The 8,958-nt window shown below is 43.4% G+C and overlaps 1 protein-coding gene across 4 annotated transcripts in view; it reads right to left on the reverse strand.

Moving 5' to 3' along the window:
• Prlr (prolactin receptor) overlaps positions 1-8,958 on the reverse strand; it is a 199,129-nt gene that overhangs the window by 145,031 nt on the left and 45,140 nt on the right. The window contains exon 1 of one of the 4 annotated variants that reach the window (XM_055601034.1): positions 377-533. The exons of 1 other annotated variant lie outside the window; for it this stretch is intronic. The gene's annotated coding sequence lies outside the window, so the exon portion shown is untranslated. Of the gene's footprint in view, positions 1-376; positions 545-7,336; positions 7,428-8,958 lie in introns of those variants that run through there. 2 more of the 4 variants (XM_055601032.1, XM_055601030.1) reach the window with 2 other exon arrangements.

Here is an 8,958-nt window from a genome sequence, read left to right on the forward strand (position 1 = left end):
GGGCCTTGGTGGCATGGGTTTTGGGTGAGAATGAAGTTATTCAAGTTTTTAGGTGCCTTGACTTTGATTAGTTTCATAACAATGACCAAATCTCTCAATTCAGCACTAGTTTCTTCATCCACAAAACTGGGCTAGGTTTTTAAAAATTATTTCAGCTAGCAGAGCACATGATCCAGAGGACTCCATGCCTCTTTGATAATGAAGAAAGACATTGAGTCCAGAAAAATTTAGCTACCTATCCAAGGTCATGCTGCTTTAGGATAACAGAATCAGGGCATTCTTGCCCTCAGTCCAGTATTTCCCTGCTCATATCAGAAGTCTCCCAGAGCATCAATGAAAGTAGATAGGGGAATTCCAGAGGAAGGAAACTCCATACCTTGAGAGGCCGTGGAGGTCAGGGAGTCCAGACTTCTGAAATGAGCAGCTAATGGCTAGTCAACTCCATCAGCACTCCTCTCTGAAAGATTACTCTTCTATGTTTCCCTAGATTTCAGCTCGGCTTGACTTTGACCTCTTGTGTCAGCTTCCGTCTTTGCCAGGCGAGTGTTCTTTCTATTCTCTTGGCACTGCAGTCCCCTGGAGCAGCCACAAACAGCTGCCAGGCCCCATGCCACAAAAATGCTCAGGCCCAGCTCTTGCTTTCTCCAGCAGCTTGCCCTCTGATATCCCTTATTCCTAGAACTCATTTTGGCCCACCTGATTTGTTTAACCATCTGCACAAAAAAAAAAAAAAAAAAAAAAATCAACACACTTTATTTATTTTTTACAAAGGCTGATTCTGATGTGTTCTGGGGTGAGCAAACACTTTCGTTCACATCAGCTACTCCTCTAGGCAGCCTGGGTTCATCCTATCCTGGACATACTTTAGTGATATTCTAAGACTCAGTCTGGTGGCCCTAGCCTGGCCCATATGAAACCTTGCATTTCTGGGTGCCTCAGAAAGACATAGTGCTTTCATTTGTTCCCCACTAAAGAAATGGTGGTTGTGTTCCCAAAAACACACTGGGAGAAAAGGGAAGAAAAGTTTTGCTCTTCACCCCTTAGCTGGAAGCCTCATTTAAACACTCTTCATATTAATAAGGGTTGATATCAGACCTGGGGATAGCTGGGGTGGGAAGACAGAGGACTTGCAGAGAGAAGAGAAACTTTAGGCCGGGACTTCTCTGAGATAAGCTGGAAACCTGCAACAAGATAGGTTCCTGGGAAGATATGAGGGTGACTCTAGCTGAGACTTCTAGTAACAGGGGTCATGGAGACTGAAGAGGCCACTGTCTAACTAGACAGGACTCAGAGTGGAGGGAGGGGAACACCAATTAACTCACACACACACACACACACACACACACAAAAACTTTGACCCAAAATTTACCCTGCCTACAAGATGTGCAGGGACAAAAATAGAGCAGAGATTGGAGGAATGTCCAACCAGTGACTGGCTCAACCTGAGATTCACCCCATGGGAGACAGACAACCCCTGACACAATTAATGATACTCAGCTATGCTTACAGACAAGAGCTTAGCATAGCTGTTCTCTGAATTGCTCCATCCAGAAGCTGATGGAAACAGATGCAGACACCCACAACCAGTCATTGAGTGGAGTGCAGGGAGCCTTGTGGAAGAGTGGGGGAAGGATAGAAGGACCCAGAGGGGACAGAAGCTCTCCAAGAAGAGCAACAGAGCCAACTAATCAGGGCCCAAGGGCCCTGTGGAGACTGAAGCACCAGCCAAGGACCATGCATGGACTGGACCTAGGCCCCCTACACAGATGTAGCCAGTGGGTAGCTTCATCCTCATATAGGTTCCCTAGTAAGGGGAATGAGGGCTGACTGTGACATGGACTCTGTTGACTTCTTTTCAATCACTTTCTCCTGGCAGAGCTACCTCACCAGGGCACAGAGAAGGGGACACCCTCAGTCCTGATGCAACTTGATATGCTGTGGTGGTGGTGGGCTCCCCTTCTCTGAGGAGTAGAGGATGGGGAATAGGGGAAATAGGGAGGGAGGGTGAGACCGGGAAGAGAGGAGGGAGGCTAAGGCTCGGATGTAAAATGAATGCATAAAAGCTTACCAAACCACTTCATATTACATAGGCCTTTACCCAGTTCACCCACACTGACAACTGGGAACCATTGGTATCTCAGCATGTTCCCCTATTCTGAGAGCTTTTCGATTAAACCTAGGACAATCTAACTGTAAGTACTGAGCTCTAAATGTGAGAAATTGTTTCAAGCTTTTTATAGAAGATAACTTATTTAGCTTTAAAATTCATACTAGGAGGCATTTGGACTGAGCTGTATCTCTCAATGGATAACAAATTTGTATGTTGAAATCTGAACACTTGGCAGCTCAGACTGGACCTTATTTGGAAATAGGTCATCACAGATGGAACCAGCTAAAAGGAGGCCATTATAATGGGCTTTACTTCAATCTGACTTATTAAAAGTGGATATCTAGGTCCAGATATAGGTTCTTACAAGCAAAGATGCACACACACCCATACACACACACACATACAAGAGAGAAAAATGCAGAGAGTAATGACAGAGACAGAGAGCCATGTAAGCATGAAAAAGAGCAAGGATGATCCTTGTGCAGACTGAGGAATACCGCAGATTACCACTAACAGTAGAGAGAAAGACACAGAACAGATTTTTCCTCATAGACCCCAGGAGAGAGCCAATCTTTCTGCTACCTTGATTTCTGCTTTCTGGCCTCCCAACTGCAGTGCGTTTCTGTCATTTGAGATACCCCCACCATTCTGCTATATATGAAAGCTCCAGAAAACTAACAGAAATGATACTATTTTGTAGTTGGAGACTGAGTCATGCCAATGGATTGCTTCCCTTATGTCACACATTAACAAGTTACGAGCAATTTTCCCTAAAATATTCTTTCTTAGGGACCAGCATTTAAAGCTAAATCAGCGTTTTCTTGAACAATCAAATGTTTTTACTTCAAAAAGAAACCTAATTGACAACACTGCAGTATGAGATCAGTACACAAATTCCTTTGGGGTCAGTGAGTTTTCCTGGCACTTACATCCCTGTGCTAGAACAAGCATCAAGGTGATGTGTGCCTACTCACAAACAAAGAGAAAACTTATCTGAAAGAGGCAGGGAGGAAATACCTGGTAGTTGGGTCCCTGAGCCTACTGATGGACAAATTCTGAGGGAGGCTGGTCCTTATCAGGAAGGAATATTTACACGATAGTGACGTCACGTAAAAGCTGCTGTAAAATAAAGCCAAGGCAATCGCCGATACTACAGAAGCGGTGTGATTAATGAATGAGTCTTTCTCGCCCTCCATCAGGGAGCCTGAGGCGACAGGTGTGGACAGAAACACAACAACTTTTCATCTCAAAACCCTCCCATGTGTTTTCCATGGTTGTGTCTTGTCCCTTTTAATCTATTCTTCACACCCCAGGCAGACCTTTCTGTGTGCAAACGTCAAGCTTCCTGCACACCTCTTCCATTTGCAATGCTCTGATGGTTCTCCTTAGTCTCGGTCTTCTTGCGTGGCCAAGCCTGTCCAGAGGGCTGGCCCTGCCTCTGCACCAGGTTTCACTTCCTCTCAGGCTGAACAGCACAGTTTCCACTACTTGAACTGTAATCTTCCAGCTACCATTGAGTTTCCTCGGCGCTCCTGTTCTCTGCTGTCTGGGGACTGCTCTTTCCAGAACAATGCTTCCCACAGACATTGTCCTCTCAGCGTCATCTTTCACTTTGGTACTGAAGAGCTCTACCATTTATCACAATTTGGTTCCAGGGTCTCTTGAGCAGGCCTCATTACATACTGTGTGTGTGTGTGTGTGTGTGTGTGTGTGTGTGTATGATGTGGTCCCAGACCATCACACTTTTTGCCATCTTTATTGGCCCATAGGCCAATCTCAGGCACTATCTCTTTGGGGACAAGGACTAGTTCATCCACCTTTGTGATTCGAAGGCCTACCCTTTTATTTAATTGGTGGTTGATTAACTTATATGGAGAGGACATATAGATAATCGTATGGCCCATAATTTAACTGTATAAACTCCAAGGACATTGGAGTATTTGTCCTTTAATGCTCCTAAAAATGAAAGGCTCCTCTGGAAGACATAGTGTCTATCTCATGATATTCTCTGTCTTGTGCCTTCCTCTTCTCCTTCTTTTCACAGTCCATGGGGACCCTGAGCTTTACACTGAACTTTCCTATTCATTATAGAGAGACACATAAATGTGTTCCAGTGTCTGCAGCTGAGTATTAACAGGTGGGCTGGAAAAAGGGCAGGAAATAATATCAAAGGAGCTAAGTCTAGGAAGGGTTCTGAAAAATCATGGAGAAAGTGTGGTTGGGAAGACTGCAGAGAAGGTTTATCTGTGAATAAATCATATTCCTGGGACACAGTAACTTGCCTTTTCTTCCTCTGCCCTACTACCAAATGCTGGACTTGGTCCTAGATTTTCATGACTAATCCCTTCGAGACATAAAAGCAAATGAAAATGAACAAGAAAGACAATCTGTTTGGTTAGTACCTTGGAATCAGAGTCTTGTGATGCAAAAATACATTTCTGAGTGAAATTTTTGGAGTAAATAATCCAGCACTATACTTAGGACGCCACACAGAAAAGAAGGACATGAGAGTGGAGACTAGTTGAGGAAATTCCAGCAGGAGAAGGAAGTGGCAAGAAAGGCATGTGTGCTCATGTAAAAATAACTAAATTTCATTATATAAAGGCATGAAACCATCAAAAATTTAGAAGTGGGAATATAGGCCTTTCCCAGGTTCTGATGAGGAGACCAGTGCTGTGCACAAGCTAGGTAAGTGCCTTGTTGATGAGCTGAAGCTCCAGCCTAGCCACTGCTTGCTGCTGTCTCTGGGACCTTATGTACAGGAAATGCACTAGAGACCAGCCAGCCAAGCAGAAGTGCTTAGAAGCTGATTTGTTAGGAGAGGCAGCATGTTGGGATCTAAGTCTGACTCTGTTTGTTTCTGATTACATGGGATCTGCTTGGATTGCCTCAACTGCCCTGTGGTCTGAGGAGCTGCAGGTCAGATGATGGGCACACAGAATCAGTCTTGGCCCTTCTTTACATAGACATGTGCTCCTTCTCCAAGGATTCTCATACAGGAACTTTAGGTGGAGGAGAGAGCCACACCTAACTTACTCCAATGCCTCTGAGTCCGCCATCCATTAGGAATTGTCTACAGTGATAGTCAAGCCCTCCTGTTATATAAGCATAAATGGAGACAAGAAACAAGTTGTAAGGCCATGGATGGACTCTACTCTACAGAACAGCCTTTGGGCAAAGTAGTTCCCAGATTCATTCTTTTGTGTAGAAAAATCCTCAAGTGTTCTCTAGCCTGTGCTGGTTGTGTAAGTCAACTGAGCAGAGAACATGAGCATTCCCACAGCAAAATGTCCTACTTTTATACCTGGCCCCTTCACCATTTTCATACACAGTGAGAAAGAAATCTGAGTATCAAGAAACACCAATGCTGCACTCTGGCAGAGACCTTGTTTTTAAGCAATGATTCGGAACCAACATCGTTGTCTGGGTGATAAGCTCTTTTGCACTGTAAAATGACTGAGTTAGCAAATTTTTACTTGAAGGTTCCATGGGTCTGCAAATCTCAGATGACTCTTCGGTTTACCTGGACACCTACATACTCATTCCCACCCTGTAAGCTGCACCCCCTCAGCTGGGGTTCCTGCATCATTGCATGTTGCCTGACTGTTCTCTCCTCTAGAATGTGGTAAACGCTTGAAATGCACAGCTGCCTCAACTTCCTCTCATAGCCATTTTTTAAAATTGTCATGGGAGCTGTTTGGACTATTTCTGCTGCCTTGTGGTTAGGCTAAAACATGACTTTTTGGTTTTATTTATGCATTTCATAAGCCAAAAGTGAGCAAAGGAGTATTTTCTTATCCTGTGGCATACAAGTGCTCATCTGACCAAGCAGCTACCTTTTCCCTGAGATGGCTGATGTAGAGCTTCTGAACCAATAAACTGGTGTTTTGGAAAAGATTCTTTTTTAGAAAAAGTCCTGGAGGTTTAGTTTGTTCTACAAATATTATGAGGTACCTACAATGTGTTGGGCTCTCAGGTTGAAGATAATGTGGCTCTCACTCCATATGCTTCGACAAGAGCTGGCTCTACCCCATGAGCATCGGCTATGAGAACCAGAGCTCTTTATTCCAGCTTAGACATCCGTGCTCATCTTCCTAACTAGTTTTTCTACTTCCCTAACATCTCTGTTCTTCTTGCTCCTATCATGTTTACATTATTGCTACTTTCTAATTCACTCCTTCTTGTTTCCTACCATGCTGAAACATTTGCCCACTTGAGCACAAGTGGGAAAGTAGTCTGTCCACACAATGATAGGTTACTCAGTGTTAAAAAGGGATGGACTACTGAGTCACAGAAAGATGCAGAGAAAACTCGAAAGCGTGTTACTAGGTCAAAGGAGCCAATCTGAAGAGACCAAATTCTGCTTAATTTCAACCATGTGACATGTGAGAACAGGTAAAGCTGTGGAGTTAGGGAAAGTCATCAGTTGTTATTAGGGGTTTTGGAGGAGGACAGGGAAAGAAGACTAGGTGGAACATAGGGATTTTAGGGACGTGAAACTACAAGACAATGATATGTCATTGTGCATTTGTTAAAACCCGTAAAATGTCTGAGATGATTGCCCAATGCTAAGGTAAATAAAGTATGAGCTTAAGTAGATAGAGGTGTGTTAGTGTTGGATCATCATCATACATGTGTCACATGAATGCCAGATGCTACAAACAGAGGAAAATCATGAAGAGAGGAGAGTGCGTGTATGGAAGCTTTCTAAAAATGACATTAAAAAAAATAGACCATTACAAAAATACCAAAGTCTGTCAAAAAAGAGAAATAGGCAGAACTCATCCAGACCCCCTCCCTCTTGAACAGCTGGTAGTAGTTCTTTAACATTTACCATGTAACCTCTCTTTGCCTTTGAGTAAGATCTGGAGATGTTCCCAAGTCCACACTAATTCATTTTTAGCCTCTCTAAGGACTGGCCTGTCATGTGACCAATGTGCTATTGCACTGATCTTTGCTCCTGTAAAAGACACACATTTCCTCTCTGGAACTCCTGAGTCTTGAAGGAGTCAGATGCATCTTGCCTCATTGGTTTTGTAAGTTAACAAGTGATTGCAACGCCCATCTCTTGTTAAAGTGCATGTCAATCCATAGACACCCCCACAACCTCTTTTCCACCATTGATACTGTAATTAGACCTTGCCCCTTTTAGTCCCAGAATTGGTAAGCTGGAAAGTGAGAGTCAGAATGGATAAAGAAACAGAAAAGGAGGCCCACATTCCTTACCTGTCATTCTCCTCTCTTCAGTCACTCACCTCCCCTACATGCCTGATTGCAGCTTGCTACATATTGGTCATGAGGCTTACAGCAAGTGACACTCTCCTATGCACTTCCTATACCAAGCAAGGAGAATGCTGTAGCTCTAATTTATCATCCTTTACAACTCAGTAAAAAGGACAGCCCATTGTTAATGATTGACCCACATGTGTTAAGGTATGGTGGACTGTTATGGGCACACACTTATGGGAACAGAGGACTCAAGACAATTACTTAGTGAAAACCAGGAGAAAACATTTTGTTTTAGATAGTTCCCTGCACTATAGCTTGTGGTCCAGAAAAACTTGCTCACATGTGTCATGTCTACCAAGTTTGATAGTAGAGGATGTAGGAAAGAACCTTAGTTTTTAACAATCTTTAAGAAAAAAAGTGAAAGTGAATCTTGAAGGAAAGCATTGAGTTTTTAGGATTGTTGGGAGAAAATCCTTGCCGATTATAAATCTTTATACATCTACAATATATAAAGAATTCAAAATTTTAACCCTGCCTCCAAATTAAAAAGACAAAATCAATCAATGAATGAGCAAATGAATTAAAAAGACAGTTCTCAAAAGAAGTAAAATATCCAATAAATTCAAAACTGTTCAACATCCTTAGCCACATGGAAAAGGCAAATCAAAGCTACACTGAGGCTGGAGAGATGGCATAGTAGTTATGAGCACACATGCTCTTGCAGAAGACTCAGGTGTAGTTTTCAGCATCTACATGGTGGTTCACAACCATTTGCAACTCCAGTTCTAGGAGATCTGACCCCCCCCCTTCTGAGTCTTGCAACTATCAGGCACATATGTGGCACTCATACCTACATACATATAGGCAAACACTCATATGCCTAAAAACAAAATAATAAATCTTTAAAGAGCTTCAGAAAGCTGCAGTGAAGCCAGATATGTTGGCATACATGTGTGGTTACGATAATTAGGAGGGACAAGCAGGAGGACCAGTGAGACTTTGGGGCCATTCTGGTCTACAGTCTACAAATTGAGCACTGAACCATTCTGGGCAATAGGAGAAGATCTTGTCTCAAAACAACAGACCAGTCAACAAACACAACAACAACAAACAGAACTGAGATTCCATCCCACCTGATACACAATAGTTGAAAATGAACTCGAAACAACAATAGACACTGGGGAAGCTGTGTGGGAGCTACATGTGTGGGACTTTACGTTTGGAAATGCAAACCAGTGGGGCCAAATAGAAATCAGCATGGCGGCTCATCAGCAACCAAAAGGGGAATGACTGTATGATTAAACTGTGCCATTCCTGTGTATCCACCTAAGGAGATCCAAGGCAGCACACCAAGCATATAACTTTCACATCCATGTTTATTGCAGCACTGTTTACAGTAGTAAAGCTACAGAACCAGCACGGGTGTCTAGGAGCAGATGGCTGCATGAGCAAATGTGGTACGTTGTCGGGAGCCGCTCCCGCCATTACAAGATGGCGCCGGCTTCCTGCTTCCTGGTTCTTCTTGCCAGCATTTTCGCGCTTCTTGTCAGCATTGCTTCGCGATTTGCGCAAGCGCAGCTTTATGTTGATGAGGGTTTAGGCTGCAATCCAATTGCCAG

Source organism: Psammomys obesus, unplaced genomic scaffold, assembly GCF_907164565.1.
Source record: "Psammomys obesus unplaced genomic scaffold, mPsaObe1.curated_primary_1811, whole genome shotgun sequence".
NCBI lineage: Eukaryota > Metazoa > Chordata > Mammalia > Rodentia > Muridae > Psammomys > Psammomys obesus.